General features: G+C 35.4%; 1 pseudogene; it reads right to left on the bottom strand.

Annotated features, from left to right (window-relative positions):
- Positions 1–15,081: 15,081 nt before the first annotated feature.
- Positions 15,082–25,653, bottom strand: part of LOC149552292 (aspartyl protease family protein 2-like) — a 48,114-nt pseudogene continuing 37,542 nt past the window's right edge.

Here is a 25,653-nt window from a genome sequence, read left to right as displayed (position 1 = left end):
CCTTCGAGACCCCATCAAAGTTAATCTTATACTATCCTTGAGGTGGACAATCTCACTTAGCCAAATTTCTAAGGTTACTATCATGTTGAGAGAGTTTGATCCCTTCCAAGTTCCAATTATGAATCACTTTAGCTTCCCAGACATCTTGAGGCTCTTGACCTTTCCCAGTTATCCTAATATTCTCAATTGAAATTTGTTTAATCTTATGAAATATCTAATTGGAAGAAGTCTCCTTGCCCCTGAAAACCCTATCATTTATTTCCTTCCAAACACCCTAACATAAATATAGAAGGATAAAATCCCATAAATTAATAAGAAAAGAATTGTGATGAGACTTCCAAGCTAAGAATAAATCTTGAATACTAAGGGGAAAGACCCAATCCACATCCAAAAGTCTACAAATCCTCTCCCATAACCTTCTTGTATAAGAGCGATGAATGGTCAAATGGTTAACAGACTCTTCTTCTTCCTTACAAAGATAACACCTACTAACATGACACATATTTTTCTTCATTAAATTGTTAGTAGTAAGGATTTTATCTTGTAGTAAGATTCAAAAAAATATGTTAAATTTGGATGTCAAGCCTTTGAACCAAGCTTTAGCTTAGCAAGACGCATGATAGTCTTCAAAGTATTACCATACAGAGATGAAACCAAAAACTTTCCATTTGGATTATATTTCTAAATTAAAGTATCCTCCTCATGAACTAAAAATACAATATTCAACATTTTTTTAAGATCATTAAGAACCCCATATACTTTAGATAGGTTCACCCATTTATCTTGTTCCCAATATTCAACAACAAAAGTCCCAAAAATGGTCTTGCATTGATCCATATACCCATTCCACTTCTGGTCAAAACACAAAGCATGATCAGTAATCCAAATGTCTTCCCAAAAATGAATAGTTCTACCATTTCTAACCTTCCATCTTACCCCTTTATTAATAATATGCTCTTTTTTTGAGCTTGCTTCCAAATCATAGAACCCCCTTGAGTATCCTCACTACCAAGGAAAAGATCAAAGTCATGATTCTCCTTGTTATTTTTATCATTCCATATATCCTTCCATTCTCCATCTTCATTACATAATCTCCAAATAATCTTAGCGAGTAAAAATGCATTCATGTTATTAATCTTTCTTAGACCCAACCCTCCTTTTTTTATGGGCATACAAACCTTATCCCAAGCAATCAAGGCCAATATTTTCCTCTTTTCCATACCAGTCCATAAGGAATTTTTCTAAACAAAATTCAATGGTCAGAGCATACTTCCTAAGTATCCTAAAAACACTCAAAGCATATAAAGGCATGTTTTGTTGATCTGATTAGGATCTAGGACTATTACAGAGGAATGCTAATTTATCACATAGAATTAATTTAAAACTTTTAACGAATCAAATTAACATAAATGAAATAAGAGAACAACAAGATTAAGCTGATAAAGGAGACAATGAGAGAAAGAAGACGCAAACAATTTGATCTCGGAGTTCATCCGTATGGACTACGTCTCCGGGTCCAACTCCAATAGGGGGACCGATCCGATTATCTCCAAAAATCATGTACAAATGTTTACAAAGTCATTCCTTTGAAGTACAACAACATCACGTTATTTCAAAGTACAAGAATAAATGCTTCAACAAATCTCCCTTACTCTCAGCACTTCAACGTTCTCTCCTTTTTCTGAATCCCCTATAGCCTCCTAACCCCCCCATTTTATACACAAAATTAGCCAAAATAAGGCTATAACAAAATGATATAAATATAGGACCCTTAACTGATCCATATTAGATTATCCCCCTTTAGCCATTTTTTAAATTTGGCTTTATGGCAATTTAAGGGTAACAAATTAACTATATACCTTATTTAACATAAGGCTGGCGGGTTAGATAAAGGATAATTAAAAACTGCGCTAAATATAATAGCGCATTGGCAGTTGAATATTTTAAAAAGGGCGCCGGTCGGGGGTTCCAACCCCGCCGGTGGCTTCCTTTCTCTCCAATTTCTGGCGGGAAGGGGTTATATAAAAACTGCGCTTGCTCCAACGGTCATCGACGGAGTCTTAGGACTAGGAGGTCACGGGTTCGACCCCCCCGACCATCACTTATATTTTTTGAATGGCATTTTTAAAAAAATTTTTTAAAATATTTATATTTAATGCCACACCACCTTGGACTTCAATCGAGCGCCATTTTCACATACGATCTCCGTTTTTGACAAAACGAACATCGTTGGAGAGCTCTTGACGAGACCTTCGATTTGATGCCGAATTTGACCAAATTTGGAGAGTTTGATTTTTTTTTTCTTTTTAATAGCCTCTGTACCTGAATTTGACCAACCTTTGACTGGTCGTAACTTTTGTGTACGGACTCCTTTCTCACCCGTTCAAATTGCGTTGGGTCTAGAATTTCAAGGAGTTTAATCTGATGCTGATTGTTGGAGTTTTGGAGATACTTCAATTTTGACAAAAGTATCCCTCGGATCAAGCCTCCCCATTGAGGAGCTTTCGGACCACTAAAAGTTTGGATTACTCAGAAAGAAGGTGAGGGTATAGTTCCCTCACTTTACCAATCTCCATCCATCTTGCCTTGCTTGGATGCATCCCCTTCAATCCCACTCGGAGGTATTCAACTGGTCCTCTTCGTGAAGTTCTGACATTCCTGTCTAGGATAACATCTTCTGGCAATTCTGACATATACTCTGGTGAAAGATCATCAACTGATGGAACCTGAACACTGATGTCTTCATCCAAGATCATTGGAGGCTCATACAACTTCAGATTCTCAACATTGACAACTGAGTAAATTTGCATGTATGGAGGCAGATTAAGGCGAAAAGCATTAGTACCGATCTTTTCCAAGATCTCAAAAGGACCATACCTGATAGCTTTGAGCTTCCTTCCTTCACCTTGCATTCTTTCCTTGCTGATATGTAACCAAACTCTGTCACCAACTTGGAATTGGTGATCAATGCGATGCTTATCATGGCGAGCCTTGTATTTTGCTTGGCTCTGCTCTAATTGTGCTTCTACTGCCTGATGGATTGCTTGGACCTTCTGGATGAACTTTAAAGCCTTTTCTGCATCATGGCGTCCATCTACAACATCGTCCTTCCCAAAAGCAAAATCCATTGGTGTCTTAGGCAAGTAACCGAAGCAAGTCTCAAAAGGAGACCTCTTTGTAGAAGAGTGTGCCGCATGGTTGTAAGCATGTTGCACATAATGAAGACTTTCATCCCACAACTTAGGATGTTTGCTGCAGTAGCCTCTAAGTAGATGCACAATTGTCCTGTTCACTACCTCTGTCTGTCCGTCGGTCTGCGGATGGAAGGCTGTACTCTTCTTCAGCTTGGTGTCCATGAGTCCCCATAAAGATGACCAAAATTCCCCTAAGAATCGAGAATCTCGATCCGATACTATAGAAGTGGGTAACCCAAAATGAACCCATACATTTTGAAAGTACAAATGAGCAATCAGTTCAGCAGTAACTTGCTTTCTACAAGACATTAAAATACACATTTTGCTGAACCGATCAACTACTACATACAAATAATCATGACCCTTCCTAGACATAGGTAAACCTCCCACAAAGTCCATAGATACACTTTCCCATGGATGGGATGGTACAGGTAATGGTGTGTACAAACCTAATTTCATATTACTTGGTTTACTGGTTGCACACATTACACATCCTTTTATATACTTGGTGATAGTTTCCTGCATATGAGGCCAGTAACAATATTTTTGCAATTGAGCTAATGTCTTACTTACCCCGAAATGTCCTGCAATCAATGAGGTGTGTGCTTCACGAATTACATGTGCTTGTTCATTTCTAGGAATACATAATTTTCCCAAGTGGTACAACAAATTATCCTGCACATAGTAATCTTTCTCTTCTACATGTTTACCCTGGATTAAAGCTGCATAGATATCCTTAAAGTTCTCGTCATTAGCATATTGTTCCTGAAAACTTTCATGAACCATAGAACTATTTTGAAGGATTATCAAAGCATTCTGAACAGGAGTCCTAGAGAGCATATCTGCTACTTTGTTATGGGAACCCTTCTTATACTTAATTACCAAATGAAACTGTTGCAGAAAACCCATCCACCTAAAGTGCCTACTTTGTTGCAACTTAGATTGTGAGTGTAAATATTGTAGTGGTTGGTGATCAGTGTGGATTACAGTTTCCTTTCCCATTAAGTAGTGCTTCCATTTTTTAACACTCTAAACTAAAGCATAAAGTTCTTTATCATATGTAGGATAGTTACTTACTGCTCCTGAAAAAGTTTCAGAGTGGTAGCAGACTGGTTTACCTCCTTGCATGAGTACAGCTCCCATGGCAAACCCACTCGCATCTGTCTCGATCTCAAATGGTTGATGTAAATCTGGTAAAGCCAGAACTGGTGCAGTGCTCAAATTTTCTTTTAAAGTGTCGAAAGCCTTCTGTTGCAGACCTCCCCACTAAAAAGTTGCCTTAGTACTGGTTAATGCATGTAATGGTGATACAATGTAAGAGAAGTTTGCAATGAACTTCCTCCAATATTGAACTGCACCTAAGAAACTCCTGACTTCAGTAACTGTACTTGGCTTAGGCCATTTTACAATACATTCGACCTTTGTAGGGTCTACTTTCAGTTGACCATTCCCTACAACATAGCCTAAGTACACTAAAGATGTCTTTGCAAATTCGCATTTTGACATCTTTACATATAGTTTTTCTTTTCTCAGTATTTCAAATACTTTCTTTACATGAATTACATGATCATCCCAAGACTTACTAAATACAAGAATATCATCTAAATAGACTATGAAAAAATCATCTATAAAGGGACGGAAGACATCATTCATGACTCTCATAAATGTAGCTGGTGCATTACAAAGCCCGAAGGGCATAACCAACCACTCATAAAGTCCCTGTTTTGTCTTAAAAGCAGTTTTCCAAATATCACTTTCTGCAATTCTTATCTGATGATATCCGCTACGTAAGTCTAGCTTAGTGAAATAAATTGCATGTTTCAACTGATCAAGTAAATCATCAATTCTAGGGAGAGGGTACCTGTTCTTTATCGTTATCTTGTTCAGAGCCCTGTAGTCAATACACATTCTCCAAGTCCCATCTTTCTTTGGAACCAACACAATAGGAGAACCACAAGGAGAAGTACTAGGATGGATAACTCCTTTCTCGACCAACTCTTGAACTTGCTTCTTGATTTCTTCATTTTGTAAGACTGATAAACGGTACATGCCGATATTAGGAAGTGGTGCATCTTGCTGCAACTGAATCTCATGTTGTATCACTCTCTTAGGAGGCAATCCTTTTGGTTCCTGAAACAAGTCATCGTAAGCGGAAACAACTTTGACTATTTCAGCCTTATGTTTTGGATCACATCCCTTAAATGCCTCAGATGTTTCATCTTCTTTGGCTTTTACAAGCATCAACACAAAATTCTTACTAGAGTTGACTAACCTTTTCATTTGACCAGCATTGACTAATGCCAGATTAGTCTTAACCTTATGTGCCTGTACAATGTATTCAATCTTGTCTTTAAAAAAATGATATTTATTTTCCCCCCTATAAAAGATAGCTTGACGATCAAACAAATAGGGACTCCCAAGTACAAGACCACATATATCTAAAGGGACTACATCAGCTTCTACCTCATCTACAAAGTTTGCAGTGATAGCAAATCTTAACTTGCATTGTTTAGTTACCTGTAACTGTGCATCATCGCAAACCCATCCAAGAGGGTATGGTTTTGGATGAGGTGTTGTAGTCAAGTTAAGTTTTTTAACAACTTCCTCAGATATCAAATTAACTTGGTTACCCGTATCGAATAATGTATCAACCTTATTATGCTTGATAACAACTCGAATGTGAAATAATTCATTCCTTTGCTTATCATTCTTAGGAGAAGATTCTTTACTTGTACTTGCACTTATGCTAGAAGAACTTGGAGCTGATGAAAGAGATATACCTTTTCCTTTACCTTGAATCCCGGTAGCAACAATCTTTGTCTCATCTCCGGAGTCAGATCCAAGATCTTGTTGAATTACAATAGCAGTTTTCTGTTTACCTTTGTTTCCACCATATCGCTTTGGCCTCTTTTCAGGATGTAACTTCCAGCACTTAGAATCATCATGCCCTTCTTTCTTGCAATGTGAGCATGTGGGTTTCTCACCCTCTTTCTTTACTGTTGCTATCTTTTTACCCTTTCCTTTTCCTTTGGACTTTTCCTCAGACTTAGATGGCTTTTTATCAGACTTATCAATGAAAGTACCCTTACCCCTTGATTCTAAATGTGTTGCCTAGACACATACTTCATCCAAATTACAAGGATTCAAGATGAGAATAGAATGCCTTAGGTAAGAATGAAGACCACCTATATACTTGAGTAAGGTGTCCTGGGTATACAATGGGACATTTAATGAAATAGCCTTTTTGCAAAATTCATGGGTGTAATCCTGGACAGACTGGCCTTTCCCTTGCCTAAAATGTTGCCAGTTCATCATTAATTTTTGCATATGGCCTAGGGGGTAGAATTTCTTTTTTAAAGCAGTAACAAATTCTGACCAAGACAAACTAAACTTACCATGTTGTGAAGTTTCATCCCGAGACCTACTCTCCCACCAAGTTAGGGCTACACCCCCTAAACGAAGAGTGGCTAACTGAATTCTGTCAACATCATCTATAAGGTTTTGAACTCTACAGTAGACTTCTACTTGCTGAATCCAGTCATCTAGTTTCTCGGCATTTAACTCCCCACAATATTTTGGTAAATCAAACTTTACATCCAACTTAATTCAAGGCTTATGTCCTCCTTTGAAAATATTAGAAGACTCAGAATGGGTAGAAGAAGGAGAAGAGGGGGAAGAAGGAGAAGAGGGAGAAGAAGGAGAAGATGGAGGTGTCTTTGGTGGATCACGATCAGCTCCTTTCTTTTTCCCTTTGTCCTTTCGAGCTGCACGTCTTTGCATCTTCTCTTCTCTTTCTCGTACCAAAACCTCTACCATTGTCTACAAATTCTGAAGAGTCTTCTGAATACTCTTATCTTGAGAAGCTTGTCCACCTTCGTCTGCCATTTGTGATGACGGTTTAGTCCTTCGTTTTCCAATCTCAGGATTGTATTCCTCAAGCTTTCCTTCGCCTTTCTCAATCCTAGATCTTGTTAACATTCAAATCTGCAATACTAGTCCAACAAAAGCTCTGATACCAAATTTGATCTGATTAGGATCTAGGACTATTACAGAGGAATGCTAATTTATCACATAGAATTAATTTAAAACTTTTAACAAATCAAATTAACATAAATGAAATAAGAGAACAACAAGATTAAGCTGATAAAGGAGACAATGAGAGAAAGAAGATGCAAACAATTTGATCTCGGAGTTCATCCGTATGGACTACATCTCTGGGTCCAACTCCAATAGGGGGACCGATCCGATTATCTCCAAAAATCATGTACAAAAGTTTACAAAGTCATTCCTTTGAAGTACAACAACATCAAGATGTTTCAAAGTACAGGAATAAATGCTTCAACAAATCTCCCTTACTCTCAGCACTTCAACGTTCTCTCCTTTTTCTGAATCCCCTATAGCCTCCTAACCCCCCCATTTTATACACAAAATTAGCCAAAATAAGGCTATAACAAAATGATATAAATATAGGACCCTTAACTGATCCATATTTGATTATCCCCCTTTAGCCATTTTTTAAATTTGGCTTTATGGCAATTTAAGGGTAACAAATTAACTATATACCTTATTTAACATAAGGCTGGCGGGTTAGATAAAGGATAATTAAAAACTGTGCTAAATATGATAGCGCATTGGCAGTTGAATATTTTAAAAAGGGCACCGGTCGGGGGTTCCAACCCCGCCAGCGGCTTCCTTTCTCTCCAATTTCCGGCGGGAAGGGGTTATATAAAAATTGCGCTTTATATATTTCAAACGCAACGAATGCTCCAACGATCATCGACGGAGTCTTAGGACTAGGAGGTCACGGGTTCGACCCCCCCGACCATCACTTATATTTTTTGAATGGCATTTTTTAAATTTTTTTAAAAATATTTATATTTAATGCCACACCACCTTGGACTTCAATCGAGCGCCATTTTCACATACGATCTCTGTTTTTGACAAAACGAACATCGTTGGAGAGCTCTTGACAAGACCTTCGATTTGATGCCGAATTTGACCAAATTTGGAGAGTTTGATTTTTATTTTTTTTTAATAGCCTCTGTACCTGAATTTGACCAACCTTTGACTGGTCGTAACTTTTGTGTACGGACTCCTTTCTCACCTGTTCAAATTGCGTTGGGTCCAGAATTTCAAGGAGTTTAATCTGATGCTGATTGTTGGAGTTTTGGAGATACTTAAATTTTGACAAAAGTATCCCTCAGATCATTTGTAAAGTGGATTTTAGAACCATGATCTTACCAGCCTAGCAAAGGAGAGATCTTTTCTAGCTAGCTAACTTTGAGTGGAATTTTTCCATCAAGGAACTCCAGAAGGAATTAGGTTGGTCTAGATGAAGAGGTAACCCAAGATAAGGCCCTAGAAGGTTTCCAATCTCACAACCCACAATTCTTTTAATTTTTTTATGTCTATTTTCATTAACATTAATGAAATAGATTGAGCTTTTGTTCCAATTAATAATTTTTCCTATAGGCTACTCATATTCCTCAAGATCTTTTTTTATATTTCTCACATTTTTGACTAAGGCTTCTCCCATCACAATTGAATCATCCACAAATTCCTGATGGGAACAAGTCAAATCCTTAGAAGAAGGTCTTAAACCTACAAAATCCCCCTTTTGAACCATATTTTCCACAAATATACCTAAACATTCATCCATGAGGATGAATAGAATATGAGATAATATATCACCTTGTCTAAGTCCATGAGAAGCTTAGAAGAAAGGATTCAGAGAGCCATTAATAAGAATAGAAAAGGTGGTAGAGGAAACCAACATATGCACGAACTCCAAGAATCTATTGATGAACCCAAATGCTTCCAACCCACACTTTAAGAAATCCCAATCCACCCTATCATAAGCCTTGGATAAATCCAGTTTTAATAAGAACCCTTCTTTCTTGGATTTAGTGAAGGGGTGAATATTTTTGTGCACCAAAATAATAGAATCCAAAATCTACCTACCAAGAACAAACCCATTTTCTTGTAAAACAAATTGCAAAGACTAATAGGTCTAAATTGCTCCATGTTATCATCCCCTGACTTTTTGGGTATAAAAGACAAAAAATAGTACCACTCATCTCTTTAAGTAGTTTTCTATAACCAAAGAATTCCCATTAAACAAGTCCTCTTGAATAATATTCCAATAGGTTTAAAAGAAGAGGAAGGGGAAACCATCTGGACCAGGAGCCTTGCCTCCCTCAAAGGAAAAAATAGCCTTAGTAATTTCAGCATTGGAAGGGATGGCCATGAGGTTTTTGTTTTGGATATCAGATATGCAATTTAGAATACACTTCAAAAACTCCTATTGTTTTTCCTTATCCAGATTTTGATTTCTTTCCACTAAACCACTAAAAAAATCCATGGCTTCCCTTTTGATAGCCTCATCCTCATCTATTAAAACACCATGAACATTTAATCTAGAAATTTTATTATCCATTCTATGCTTCAAAGTGGTCATATGGAAAAATTTAGTGTTCCTATCCCCTTCTTTGATATACATGTTTCTAAACTATTGCCTCCAATACATCTCCTCCTTCATAATAATATCATGCAACTCAATCAATTTCATATCCTCCTCCTCCCTAGTCACATTATCATAAACCTCAAACTGAATGCAATCTTGAATCTCTTCCAATTCCTCCAAAATCCTACTTTTTCTATCAAAGATATTCCCAAAAGTTTCCCTATTCCATCTTTTAATATTATCTTTAACATTTTTCAGCTTTTTAGTAACTTTAAACATCATTGTTCCCTCAACATGAACCCCCCACCAATCCTTAATAAGGTTTTCCAAACCATGATGTAAAGTTGACATCTTCTCAAAGTTCAAAGGATAGTACTTTTTAACAGTGTCCAAGTTAGGCAAAAGAAAAATAGGATAATGATCAAAGCTTGCTCTCACATGAAGATAAGGAGCATTTATAACTATGAAACTAGTCATTACTAATAAAGGCTCTATCAAATCTAACTTGGATAAGATCCTTACTTGACCTTCTATTGGTCCAAGTGAAGTTTGTTGAAGTTGATGAAAGACAACCCCACAACTCCCAAGAATCACCTGCATGAAAACACCAATTATAGAAGAGAGAAGAAAAAAGCTATGGAGGAAAAATTTTCTATATCTATAGATGAGACATTCTTAGTGAGAAAAAAAGTAGATTTCTATATTCAACAAAGAATTAACCTCAATTCTCAACTAATACAATTAGAGATCATCCTTATAAAGGAGATCAAAACCTTAAAAGGTCTAACCTAAGTTGCATCATAATAATTAATAAAAGAATTAATTATTACATGCCTAAAGTTTAGCTTAAGTAGATTAGATATAATTAAGAAATATCTAATTACTCTAACACTTCCCCTTAAGATAAATTGAGGGTGTAGCTAAAAAACTAGAAACTACTATTGAAAGTAGATTTTGGGTCCTGAAAAATAAGGCCTAATGAGGTACCCAAGCACGACCAAATCTCTAAAAAGAAGAGAAATAGAGAAAATCACATGGGAAAAAACCCTACTCCAAAAAGAGATGGAAAACATGTTGAAAAGAACTAGTAATGGGCTGAAGAAGCCTCCAAAATAGGGAATGTCCCAGAAGATAGGAAAAAAAGATTATCATGAAGAATATCACTAAAGCATGTAGAAGCTACAAAGCTCTATCAAAAAGTAATTGTTGGTCTAAAAAACCTCCATTAAAATAGAACCTGACCAAGTAGAGAAGACTATAATCTACATTGAAACAAGAGGCACACAAAGGTAAACAACTGAACTCAAAGATATAGATGGCATTAAATGCCAAAGCCTAAAGAGTTGATCAATTGAATCAAGAAAGCATGAGAAACAATAGAAGAACCCCCCTAATGCAAACAAAGGTGAGGTGATAGACAATTGGAAAAGTGGTCCAAAAGAACTATATGTCAAAAAACCATGATCAAGATGCACAAAAGAGTACATATGTGTACTAAGGTGATTAATCTCAAACATGTCATAAGGCTAATGTCTCATAAGGGACACTCACTAGACAAAGGAAAATGGCAAACAAAGACAAAAACATCAACCCCCATGGCACTTTATTTGAGTACTGCATGTACAATAAGACACAAGACATAATGAAATTCAAGAATACAATAATCTACATGAGTTTCCATAGATGACACTACTTGAATTAGAAGGCAAACAAAGGAAAAAAAATGAAATGAAAATATAGATGTAGTAAGGCCACTAGTAGATTTAGCCCTAAATTTCAACCTAAAATTTTGACCAACAAATTTAAACAGCTTGGTTGGTCGTCATTATAAAGGGGAAAAAAAAAATTTAATACATGCCCACATTGGTCACAATTGCAACCAATTCTTTTTATTTTGTGTTGGTCTCAATTGTGACCAACATGACAACATAAAGACAAAAAAAAAGTGACATTTCATTGGAGCATTTCACTTCACTTGAGTTCCATACCAGTTGAGCATCATTTTTTAGATAATTGAGGATTTCCAATGCATTCTTCATCCTTGGAGCATTTGGAAACCCATCTACTACAGCCCTAAACTGGAACTATCGATCATCATTCGAGCATACACAAACTTGCTTGGCTTCACGTCGTAACTAGTGAATAGGTGAATAGCTGAGTTGATACCTTCTTGTTTAAACAATCATTGATTGGGGATTGATTGGGGGAAGGCATAGTTTGAGGAAGCCCTAGTTATGATGCTTACCTTATGCCTTAAGGAAACCCTCCCATTTGTGGATGATTCTATATACAGTATTGAATGCTAGTGCATTAACTTTCTCAAATTCATTTCCTTCACCCTTAATATAAATTTGGGATTGGTGTCCTTCATTTCAATTTGTTGTGCTGAGATTTTTTTCTCCAAATCTAGTCTACCAAATAGTGTTCATGTCTTAACTCATATTCACCAATAAAAGTTTTAAAACTCTAAATTAACATGAATTCCAACATTTCAAACCCTTGGCATCTATGTAGTGGACTTAATCAACTATAACCTACCAAAGCAATAATATAAATTTATTTTCAATATCATTTTCTTTAAGAAGAGGGGGAGGAGTATGTTACTAATTTAGAAAGCCCTCAACGATCTTCCATGGAGTCAACCACAATTCTGAATTGCCATTAGTCAAACTTCACCAACATTGAGGCCATCTCACAATTAGCTTACACATATTGTCCTTTCCACTTTCTATGATAGGAATTTTCTCAGTTCAAAAAAGAAGTGTACAAGAATGACAAACTAGATGAATATTAGAATATAGCTACTACAAATATACAAGATGTCCAAACAGAGAATCCATCATAAAGTGATCAAAATTAAACCATTAGAAGTATGTTCAATACCAATTTTAACATGTCTTATTTTCAAAAATTGGGTGTCCAAAATCTATTTCATTAAATCCTTCTTAAACTTCCTATGGAGTGCCTTTTGCTTTTTATATGGAGTACCTTTCGCTTTTCATATCATATTTTGAAATATTGAGAGTACTTGGTGGCATTTGGCCTTGGATTAATATCATCATCACAAGGTTTTTTGTTGTATTAATCTCAAATATATTCTAGAATATCCATAGCTACTTTGTCTTCTAGAATGGTTTCGAGTTGTGAAGAAGATATTGATGAATCTTTTGTCACTTTGTTCATACACTTCAAATTACTGAAATCATAAACAAGATTTCGCAATCTTGTAGACAATTGTAGTCCCTTATTAGACTGAATATGCTCAAACTAGCTTCAATTCTTTTCACAAGCCCATAAACTTACTCCTTGGCTCAATAATCTAGAAGCAAGCACTGTATCTCACAAGCATTTGCTCCTAAAGAGCTTCATCTATGTCAATAAACATCAACATCAATATGTAAGATGTCCTTGTGACTTGTATATTCAAATTCAATTCCCAATTTTACTTGCAATTTTAGGTTGTGATTAATGTCTTGCGTGGCTTCATAAAGCTCACTTGTGACTTAGTGATGTAGGACCATCATAGTGGCTGAACAATCTTTTGTCACCTAAAAATACTTTGCTTTCATTTTTTGCTCCATTTAGTTAGTTTACATGATGGGTTGCTTCTGATATTTTGTTTGAAGTATACATTGTGAGTTATGTTATGTGGTTCGATTTGTATGTTTGGGAGTCTAAGTAATCTACTATATTGTTATGAAGGTTATTGTCATGCCTCTAAGCTGGTATTAAACTTGACAGAGGAATTGTCTTAGGACACTATGATTTCACAATTTTTTCTTCTAATGTCAATAGTGAACTGATTTTATCTCCTAATGTCAATAGTAAACTAACAATAGTTCATGATTACCATGATTACCACAACAGAGCACAGGGAAACAGGATTGTTGCACATATATATCATACAATAATCATCTAATGAATTCATCCTCTCCCCTTCATTTAGTAGCTATCCCCTCTAAATTGAACAGGAAATTAGTTAAACTTAATAATAATGAGTTATGTTATCATTTTCACATGGAGACTATAAAGAGATGTCTCTGAACATTTCATTTTGGGTTGATATATAAATGGCAGTAGTACTTTATCCAAGTATTTTATTTTCTATGTGCCAATTTTAGGTACATTTGGGTACTACATAGTTGATGGTTTGATTTGTTGCAGTTCTATATAAATAATAATTTGGTTGTCTCACACATTACGATGTAAATTAAGCAACTGATCCCTTCCTTATCACTCATGATGACATAACAATAATTACCATTCCTAATATTTCTTTAGAAATGTGTAATGATTTCTACAGTTTTGGTTTGATCAAACCACTTACTTTAGGGTAATCTCTTGTCTAATATAATAATTCAAATGCTGATGTATTTTGGTGTCATTCTTGATGTTTTAATATGTTCAACTAATTGCCTTAAGGGAGCCTCTACTTACTTTGTGTGATCCAAGTATGGATATATAAGAAAAAATAATATTTGATTATACCCTTCTAGATGTGAGATCAAATCTCATAATGTATCCTTTACAAGTAAGTGGTAGCAACTTTTGGAATATACCAGTTGTTTCTCTTTATACAATTGTTTGATTCACATCTTTTTCTAGATGTCAATGCTTACTATATTGATTAATATCTCGTGCAATATGAAATTTTTCTAACAAAAGTTTTGAATTAATTGTATAAATAAGTTGTATCTTCAATAAATATCCCTCCCATTATTGATGTCATTAGTAATATTAAAAGTGCTAAAGTTTGTTGTTCTCTGCATCCCTAAATTTTTTATGGTTATTATTGCATTTTGACTAGTTTGCTGATGATTTCCCTTCTTGATCATTTTAGACATGATTGTTTCTATCATTCATATTAATATAATTGTTTGATAACAAATAATAATAGGTTTGCTTCTATTAATGAACTAAGAAGGATAAAAGAAATCTTTATCTAGTTTCATCCTTGGAATAAAGAAAGAGTTTGTAATGTTCAACTAAGAAATACATTGAAATTTATTGGTCCTTTGAAATTTGAATAGAGGTAATATATAATTATTTTTTTGGAATTGGTAAAATTAAGTTGAGAAAATGTGTATATAGGGCTATTTTTTGTTGAAGCAAAAGAAATAAATGCCTTCTGAAATGTGTCCTCTTATTTTTAAGAACCTTGTGCTACACTTTGTCATCGTCCTTGAGTCACTATCAAGGTTTTCTTTCCAATACTTCAAATTATTCTTAGTTTTATTTTTCATAAAACTTGGCATATAGATATAATCACTTAGAAATTAAAGTGTAACTGACAAGCTTTTTGTCTAACAGATGCTATGGCTAGCAAATGTACATTAAGGAGCATAGTCAGAATCAAAGGAAAATGAATTTTTATCTATAATGATAGCACTTCAGATGACAATAATCTCAAGAAAAATGTATATCCTAAGATGTGGGACAATCAATATGAGCAAAATCAAGTCTATAAAATTCCCTATCATACATGATAAAAAAAATTTGCTACAAAATCTTACCAAGAATAGAGAAAATAGTAAGAGAAGAGACACCCTATAATGTCAAGCACTTTTCATTAACAACGTTGATGAAATAGTTTAAAGGAGGAGAATTAAATATTGTGCAACCCTTGAAAATAATTGTAAGCTTTGGTAATTAGAGTCTGGCAATACCTGAGACATTGAATCATAGATCAAATTAGCTCTATGCAAGTTTTATTCTCAGATACAACAGTCATTCTGAATGCTACAAGGATTATCTAGTATGTAGGCTCTACAATATAGGTCAAGGTGGTGCCAAAATAGATGATAGTTCTCCCATTTCCCTGAACATCAATACTCCAAACCTTGGGATGGATGGGAAGAAGAACCCCATCAACAAAAACTTTCTTTATCCCAATATAGTATGAGGTCTCTATAAATATGTTCCATAGAAAAGGAGAATAGCTCATGGATTTCTTCAATGACTACCTCAATGGTGTTTGGCCCAATATAAATTAACTTGTGTGGGGGGAGAAATAGTGTAGTCCACCAAGTAGTAAGAAGTTTTGTTCTAACGAGTTTACCAATTTGTGAGGTGAATAAAATAGGCCCCGTCCCCAACCCCATTACATAATATATTCCAACAAATGCTTAACCTATAAAACTAGGTCCTCATATTTCAATCCCACAGCTAAATGCCACATTGGGGATTCTAGTAGTCTCCCCTAAGCTTGTATTGAGTGTTTTAGTCTCCATAGATAAGATCTCAGTTCTATCAGGGATATTTGCATAGATATGGTAAAACATGCATGAACTATGGACCCTTGTGCAATTACATGAAGAATTCAATAGAGGAGAAACTAGTTGACAAACTGGTGCATAGTAATGTACTGGCATAAAACTTGACGAATACCCTACAAAGAAGGTTGATCTAGGATTTATATGGAATTTCCCTTTACAAGTAGATCACTAATGGGTAAGCATATTTATTAAATTAATAGGAATTATATTGGCTTTTGTATATATTCTATATTAAATCTCAAGCTTATATTTATTTGTACATAATCTATGGTTCATTTTATCAAATCAACTTGGTTGATTACCTTTTAACTTGAAGGAGTCTATGTAGTAGGAAATGGGCAATTCACAAAGTTTTAATTGAGGTTTGTGGAACTTTTCCAGAAGAACTTCCTATGTGCTAGGTAGTAAGTATTATGCAATTAATATGGAATTATTTTTTTCCTTTGTAGTGATTATCCTCTACTAAACTCTATGTTAAATTCAAGGAGTGCATGATGGTTGGTGTATATTGTAGGCCAAATAGTGATTCCTTGTTTCAAAGTATAATTTATTCAAAAGCTTGCTCTGCCCAATTTATAGAAGAATTGTCTCTGCACTATTTAGTAAGTATAATTTGTAGTTGATATGAGATTTATACTTTATAAGTTTATTATCTTTCTTATATTACTACCTGTAATGAATTCTTCTTAAGTATTTTATTGTCATCGTAGATTCATTTTTCACATGAAGTCAACTACCTTATAGCGTAATAAATTGAACTCCATTTTAATAGGAATTTGATAATTTAGATGACCTCCATCAACTTCTCTGAAGTGTATACATTTTCTCTATCTTTGTAAGGTTTAAAATAGAAAAAGATAGAAATGGGAGCTCAAAGACCTCCAAAGCCTCCAACAGCTATGAGGTAAGTCTTGAAAGTTTCACTAAAAGATTGAAGCACATATCAAATTTGAATGCTTTTATTATCATATTTGAGAATCTGCAAAGTAGAGTTCACATAAAGCAACAAAATATTCCCTGTTGTATATGCTTATATGTTTTTCCAACATAGGATTCACTCCACATTTAGGCAGAATATTCCCTACTGTATAGGCTTTCAATTCTAATATATCTTCAACCTGTGATCACTTTTGCACCCCACAAAACTATATATGCACTGTTAGAAATTTATAATGCATGTTAACAATTTCATCTCATGAAGGTTAGGCCTCTATGTTCATGGGATGATCCTCATTCTACCCAACTGTCTCTCTTATAATAGAGACTCAAAACAAAAATACAGAAATGCCTAAAACTAACTCAAAACCAATACAACTGTAATTGGTTAGTTGAATGGTTTGGTTTTAAAATAGAAAAAACTCAAACTAATGTCAACATATATTTTATGCAATCCCTTTAAACAAAAAGACCATTAACCAAATCTCAATCTTTTATGATCACTAACATTCCTAGACTCTAAACACTCCAATGTTATTTGTGCTTGGATAATGATAGTCCATTAGAATTTCATTTAGTCCTATTAAGGACATTACAAATATTTGAATCATCATATTAGTCTAATTCTTATAACTTGACAATTGATTCCTTAATTTCCTCTAGTTGTCTTTGTGGTCTTCATAAGTTGCACCATTGGCTTGGTTGTGTGAGGGGCTCCTGCACCAACTACTCTACCTAGGCCAGCGAACTAGCCAGGAAGAAAAAATTTATTTACAACTACCAAAACATAAAATGGAAACTTAATTAATTCACTAAGAAATTACTTGGAATGATTCATCTAACAATTTTCTTTATTAGTCAATATTTCATACACTGGGAACTCCAACCCCTCAAAATGATTTCAAATGAGCTTATATAACTCTATTGTCCAAATACCAACTTTCTTCATCGATCCCCAATCATTTCTTGGTGACTGTTGGAGTTTTAAATGGTACTAAAACTACTAAGCGACAAAAAGCTTAATACCAGAATGACAGTACATACACAATCTAAAGACTAGCCTACTCTTATCAAAAATTGCATATGTAAGGTATTTGGACCCAACTTCAACAAAACCACAAATGGTTTTCTACTCTTTTGGCTCTGCACAACCAGGGTGGGCATACCCAGGGATGGTTCAAATATGAAACTATTGTATGAGGATTATTCTTAGTTTCATTCTGATTCTCATTTCAAAATCCTCAAATATATACATAATTCTTACTAACTTGCCAAAACACATCCCATAAATAGACATGGCCAAGAAATCTTCTATAGATCTGCAGACATTTTCAACAACAATGGCTAACTAAAGCTAAAAAGATTTCATGCAGACAAGTGCTAGCCAACTTTGAAGATCTACAAGAAATAAAAGTAAAATTTGATTTGATGATGCATTTGAACAACAATTTTTAAGATACTTCTCATTCAGCTGAAATAACTTGATCAGTGCCTAATCCATTGGGGTTTCAGAGTCTATAGCAAAATCTAAGATCTAATTTGTTGCCTTACAACAAATTGTATCAACAATTCTTATCAGAATTTATCATTCAAAATCCTTTTCAATACTTAAGGAATTTTATCACATTCATCAAAGCTTTTACTTAATCCATTGAATTAACAGCAATGATAGATGGATATACAACCTAACTAGGTTGCATTCAATTGCACAAGCTTTTACTCATACAACATCAAGGTAGCTAAGTATTGAGCAGGAGACAAAATTTAGAAAGAACTGATATGGGGACAATTCATAGTTTATATTCATTTCCTTTGAAAATGGTACATCTTTTTACAATAAACTCAGAATAGCCTTCAGAAATAAACACAGTTCATTCTATCTTCATGTATTTTCAAAAAAATTGACAGAGAAACACATTACAAACTTGCCTTCAAAATTTGGACCAAAAACTAGACTGAGCACAATACTTAGAAGAAAAAGAATTCAGACCCTTCTTTAGCCTTGGGATCTCACTTAAATAGTGTGAGATGCAACAAGCTTAGGGCTAAAGAGAGTGACATGTGTCCTTTTTTAAAAATTTGGTAAATTACCCCTTTTCAAAAGAGAGCCGAACAAACAAAACCAAAACAAATAAAACGGAAGGCAAATGACAGCTGGAGCATAAAATCTTCAATTTTGTCCTTTTCTCTAACTGCTCCTAGTTGGTAGTGCTTTGATTTATATGATTGCTTCCCAGACAAATATTTCTCTTTTAGTGGGCCAATCACATTCTTTAACTATTGTTAATTCATCCACTATTTTCTGCCACCTGGCATCAGTAATCACCCTTCCTTCTATGATAAACCTATTTAGTTCAGTTTCAATTTTGAAAAGGGTATCAATTAGTTCATTGAAAACACATCCATCAATACCATCTTGGAGTACGGAGACCATTTGTGGAAAGTCTATAATGTGATCAAAAGAATTAGACCACTCATCAAAATCTTTTAACTTATAATTAGAATTGATAACAGAAGGAATCAAAGAATAGAAACCATTTGTTAGCATTTTTAATTTACTTTGGATTACTGCCAACTTCCCTGTGAAGATTTGCAATAATTCTTTCACTTTGTCCATACCTTCCTTCACAGTAATAACTTTATTTGGGAGATCTGGCTTCTTGGCTAACAAGGGTATCAACCTGTCAAAAAATTGCATATAGGGTCCCCACTGTTGAAAAATAGGCTCAAGCCACCTAACTGCACCCATGCATACTTGTTCCACAGATTGTAGACTGACGAGTGTATTATAAGTATCCTGAGATATTCCTTTATAATGTTGATTCTATGATTTAATACATTCATCAAAAAAGTTTTCTTGGTATTATTCTCAACCTGGGAAACTTCTGTTTCCACACTAATCACAAGCACTGACACTATTGTTTCCATGAGCATTTCTTCTGTTTGGGCCTCTGCTTCTACTTTGTGCCTTCTTTCTTCCTCTTGTCTTGGTGCATGCTCTGCCTCTACTGCTATCTTGAGCTGTTCTTTGAGGGATTTTATTTCTGTTTCCAAAATTTTAATTTTTTCCTCCAACTCCTCTATTCTTTGTTTCTGTACATGGCTCATTTTGAGCTCTTCTTCGTATGTTATCCTGATATCAAGGCATTCATTAAACATTGCAGCTAACTTATCCTCAATTTCATCAACCTTTTCCTCATTCATTAGAGCAAAATGTTTTACCAAACTGGAGATTTCCTTCCCAGTAGTGCTCTCCAATGTCCACACAATCATATTGCCCTGAGCAATTTCTTCTATATCCATCATCTTAGGCTTCTTGGTGTCAGGGGCCACACTCCATACTGTTAGGGTTTTAGTGTCCACATTAAAACCTGACCCTCTTTGAAAACCTTCACTGCTAGTGGCTTCATAACTGATGGCCTTATCTTGTCTTCTCATTTGGTCCAACACAAAAGCTTTCTCAATATCCCAATGTGGTATTAGAATCATACCACTCCTATGTACTAATTCCCTAGCTTCTACAGCAGTCATTGTTTCACTTTCAGGGTCATAAGCCAATAGTTTTTCAACTAACTCTTTATTTTTTTCTGGATCTTCTCCTGGCATGAGACTCAATGTGAGTTCATTTTGTTTGATTTTATAGAGAAAACTTTTAAATTCTGATGATTTAATAAAATCATCATCTTCCATGAATTTCTTAGATTGAATGAGCCTGTCATCCAACCTTAATGCTGCAATTTGCATGTCAGTAGAAGCTTTTCCTACTTCAGTGGCCCTTTGATGAAAATAATTTTTCCTAATATCAGCAAAATACTCACTACTTCCAAACATGACCTGTATAGCTCTGCTTACCACCTTTTCAGGGATGTGCATTGTCTTTTGTCTTTTATTTCCTTGTGGTATCCAGGCTGAAGTTGATGGCTACTCTTCTTCCAAATCAATTTCTAATTGTGTATCTGGTTCAGGGGATTCTCTATTTACAACGGCTTCTTCTCCCTGTGGCTCATGAGGCATTTGTAACATAATATGATCAAAATCTTCAATCATTTTCCTCAAATTATTAGGATATGGGATTTCTGTATAAAAACCCTTAAAATTAGGGTTGGTCCTATTTAGAGCATTTTCTACTTTCCTTATTTCTTCATATTTCCTCAGTAACTCATCTGCCTCCCCTGTTGCTACTATGTTGGAAATTAGGTCCTTTACAGGGATAGGCTTACTTGGAGGCAGAACAAAACCCCTAATGGTCTTAACCTTGTTTGCAATGTAACCGTCAGGATCATATACCCTATAGGGCCTAGTAGCAAATTTATACTGACCTAAATAGTCACTCAATTCCTCAAAAGCATTCTTGCCTATTTCAAAATCTCCTACCTTAAAGGTTCTACACACAAAAGTGGGCTTATGCAGCGAGGGAGGGATCATTTCTTTATTCATCAACACGAATTGCCAAAAGAATTCAATAATGGCCAATCTAGGGGGTAGATATTTATTCAATAGATGAGGAGGTTGTGGGCATGCAAAAACTCTGATTAAAGTACATTCTTTAAACATAAATATGCTTCCCCAGTTATGATCTAATTTTATTTTTTCATCTAAGAAAAGGGGCCTAAGTAGAGTCTTCAAAACATTGGGTGCCCTAAAGAGAGTATGATCTAGCTGCCTCATAATAACAGAACTGAACAAATTGAAAAAAACTAGAGCATTTGAATAGAAGAAATCTTTGTTCCAGATACGAGTCTAGAGTTGCACAGGTAACTCACCAAATTCATCAGAAGTTTGATCAATGAAGTCCCCACTAATGTACCCAATGTTGCTATACAGGATAAGGTGCATCAATAATGAGTAATGGTGGAACTTGAAGTCTTTCAGTTCTCCTTTCTTAGCGTCACAGATCTGCATGTGCATATTGTCAATGATAAAGGCCACATAATCATACTCCTTATGATGAAAAGGATCTTGTATGGCGCATGCCATTAGAAAAAGAGAACCATATACACAATCCTCTGTGCCATCACTTCCTAATACTTTGTGCAACCCATAAACTGTGTTTTTGAAATAATTTTTGAACCTACTCAGAGGTAAAAAATCTCCCACCTTTCTTGGAATTAACCCTGCCTTCTTAACTCTGTAAGGAATGTGTGGCAACATGACATTGTTTACAAAATAGGTTTTATTCCTAGCGAACTTTCCTTGTAAGTCTGCTATGTCAATAGGTACATCCATTTGTCCCATCAATCCAAAAGCTTCAATAAAAGAAGTTCTATCCAATGTACATAATACACTCCCATTATGCCTATGAAAAGTCCTGGTTACTAGATTGTATGACTTTATTAGGGCCTTTAATAGATCAACATCAACGAACACTTCTGGAAAAATTAGTTTTGCCATATTTCTATTCCAAGGGTTACATACTGGCACATTCTCTATTCTGTTCTGATAAAAGTACATGAAAAGATCATAGCCAGTAATTCTAGGCAATTCAGCATCTAGAACAAAAGCATAAGGGTCTCTGAATATATGATCGTTTGTAGAAATTGCATTTGACGACCCTGGAAGAAGTTTTAACTGGTCTTCTGCATGCTTGTTCTATTTTTTGACCCTTGTCTTCTTTTTTGTTTTGACAGCAGTTTTCTTCCTTTTTCCTTCTGGTGTGACTTCTACCACATCATCACCCTCGTCTTTGACTTTGAATTCTTCTGTGTGAACTTCTTCAACTTCTTGGTCGGCCATTTTTTTTACTTTGAATTCTTCTGCAACTTCACAGGATACACAAAGCTCTGTAGCTTTTAAAACTTCAGAACAGCATAGGAACAAGCTTCTTGAGGCTGGTAATTCAGATAAATCCTTGATGTTTTAATTATATATCTGCCAACCTTTTTAATAGATTTAGCATGCATGAGCTTTAAAACTTATGATCGCAAGGTCGTCATCAAGGTATATCAGCCGCAAAATTTGATTCTGATTGTACTTTTCAAAACCTTACTTTGCTTGGTTACAGTAGTTTTGTCCTTTTTGCTTATCTGTCGCGATACATCAAAAGTTCTTTCTTATATGACTACCTTCCATTCTTATGCTGAGTTACACCTTCAATCTTCGTGATGCCAAAAAAGCTCTTGATGGATCTCTACGCTCACTTGGAGAAAGCTTCAAAATGCCCTAATTGTAGGAACATAATGATGCTCTTACAATGTTTTACAAATCCCTTTTACGTTCCTACGAAACCTTTTACCCCGTAGGATCTCAAGCCCTGTTACTATGTATCTCTGCCTCTACGATTTAATATTCCTCGTGTGAGCGTAAAACCCTCATTCAAGTCATTCTGGTTGCCTTTACGCTCCTACATGCATGTATCTGTGGAGACCTTGGAAATTCCTTCTACGTCATTTCGCTTATTTCATTTCTTGGAGCAGCGTAAGGCTTCAAAAATTTATCTCCCTCTCTTACGACTCAGCTTTATTCATATCACCGGAGAGCCCTCTCAACTGCTATTGCGGTCTCACGTCTTCCTTTTGTCGTATGAGCGTAAACCCCTTTTGCTGATTTTCCTTCTCGCCTCTTTACGCTTACACGCAGAGACTGGATTCATAACCATGGAGGAAAGAAAAAATAGCTCTTCGTTCATACGCTTAACCTAAAATTGTAAGGGCATAATATCAAAGGCTTAAGTCATATGCCACGAGGGATGGGCCCATCTGACATAAATGTCGTGTCTCCATCTAATTTGCTGCAACTGGGCCCTTCTGACACTTCAACAAGTCCCACATGATTCCCTCACTGCTAAGAACAAAGCTTTACAGTTGTCCGCAAACCTAAGAATCATAGACATGTAAACACCATGAAACCTTGCTTCCATGCTTACGGAAAAACCTTTAATCATAACACCGTGATACCCTCGCGTGCCCTTCAGATCATGCTTTACGCCTTTATGCTACGCATTGAGGTGCATACGCGTAGGTCACATTGTAGGCTTCTCCACTCCTTCGCTAAATTTATTTACTTGTAAGCCTGTACGAGAGCTTTTCTAGGTGCGATGATCCTCTACGCCTCTTTGCTGTATCAAAAAGCATGGCCACAAAAAACAAAAACAAAAGGCATTCCGTTGTTACGTGAATTCTCACACCATAAGAACGTAAAGGTCCAACTTAAAACATTTTACAACTCCTTCTGAAAAATTCAAAAGGGATGCCATCAATTTCAGACCTAGGACAATACCATGGGTGTTTTTAGGAGATCAACCTGGAGAAATCAACAGACTCTGATAACAAATGAGACAGGGCAAGACTTAGGGCAACCTAAGAATTCAAATGATTTATCACCATGATTTTTTTAAAAATTAGGTTTAAAAATTAGACCAACAGTGGCTCTGTCTAGGGATGATAGACTACTCGAGTCTATGCAAGAAATTTAGAATCCATGGGAAAGCAGACCACACATTTGGTAAGATGACAACTTCTTCAGAGAGCACAAAGCAACACACAAAAACAAAGAACTAAACTGCACAAGGATACTTACAAGGATTTACAGAGAAAGCAAAATGATAGGAACCCTAAAACTACTATTCATGGAAGAAAATAAGTATTTTTCAAGAAAAATACCTCTTCAAGAACTGTCCATGAACTGGCAATTCAAGAATATTGTCAGATATATCTTTGATTATATAAGAATCTTCACCCCAAGTATTCTCAATGAGATATGGGCCTAACCAAATAGGATCAAATTTGCCATGTTTTCCTTTATCTTCAATTCTGGCATTCCACATCAAGACTAGGTCTCCATTTTCAAATTTTCTGCTTACAGTTCTTTTGTCATAAAGTGTTTTGACTTGCAATTGCAACTTTTGGTTCCTCAAAGATGCTTCTCTTCTGGTTTCAGTCAATCCTACCAATTCATCCATTATTTCTTGCATTTCATCTGTGGTATCTTCATCATATAACTAGATGTAATTGTATAGTCCCATCAAGTTGTTCTAAGGCATTCTGGCTTGAATTCTGTACACTAAATCAAATGGAGCTACACCAATTGTTTTCTTTACAGTTACTCTGTCAGCCCATATTGCCAACTGTAACTTGGAATCCCATGCCTTTTTATTATCATCCAAGGTTCTCTTAATGACCTTCAACAGGCTCTTATTTGTGGACTCAGCTTGTCCATTCCCTTATGGATGATATGGAGCAGATGATGATCTTGTCATTCCATATTTATCACAAAATTTGATGAACTCCTCAGATCTGAAACACATAGCATTATCTGTGACAATTCTCTGTGGACATCCAAATCTAGAAATAATATTATTCAACAGGAAATTATTTACCACCTTACTTGTCACATTTCTTGTGGGGATAGCCTCTACCCACTTTGTAAAGTAGTTAGTAGCAACCAAAATCCAAGAATAGCCAGTGCTAGACTTGGGGAAAATCTCTCCTATGAAGTCCAGACCCCATTGTTGAAAAGGTGTTTGAGTCTCAACTGGTTTCAATGGAGTATTTCCTGAGAATTTCAGCTTTCCAACAAACCTCTGACAAGGATCACATTTTCTAACCATAATTTGAGCATCCTTGAACAGAGAAGGCCACCAGAATCTAGCCCTCATTATCTTATGTGCAGTAGTTTTGGTCATGTAGTGTCCTCCACATACTCCAGCATGCATTTCTTTCAAAATCTCTTTTGCCTTTTCTTTATCCACACATTTCAACAGAATTCCCTCAAAATTTCTCCACCATAAGTTATTTTGGACAATTATGTACCTGATGGCTTGCAATTTAGTATTCCTTTTTTCATTGTC

Source organism: Cupressus sempervirens, chromosome 6 (genome assembly GCF_028749045.1).
Source record: "Cupressus sempervirens isolate cs-2001-9-10 chromosome 6, ASM2874904v1, whole genome shotgun sequence".
NCBI classification, from domain to species: Eukaryota; Viridiplantae; Streptophyta; class Pinopsida; order Cupressales; family Cupressaceae; genus Cupressus; species Cupressus sempervirens.
This window is presented reverse-complemented; position numbering and strand designations above follow the sequence as displayed.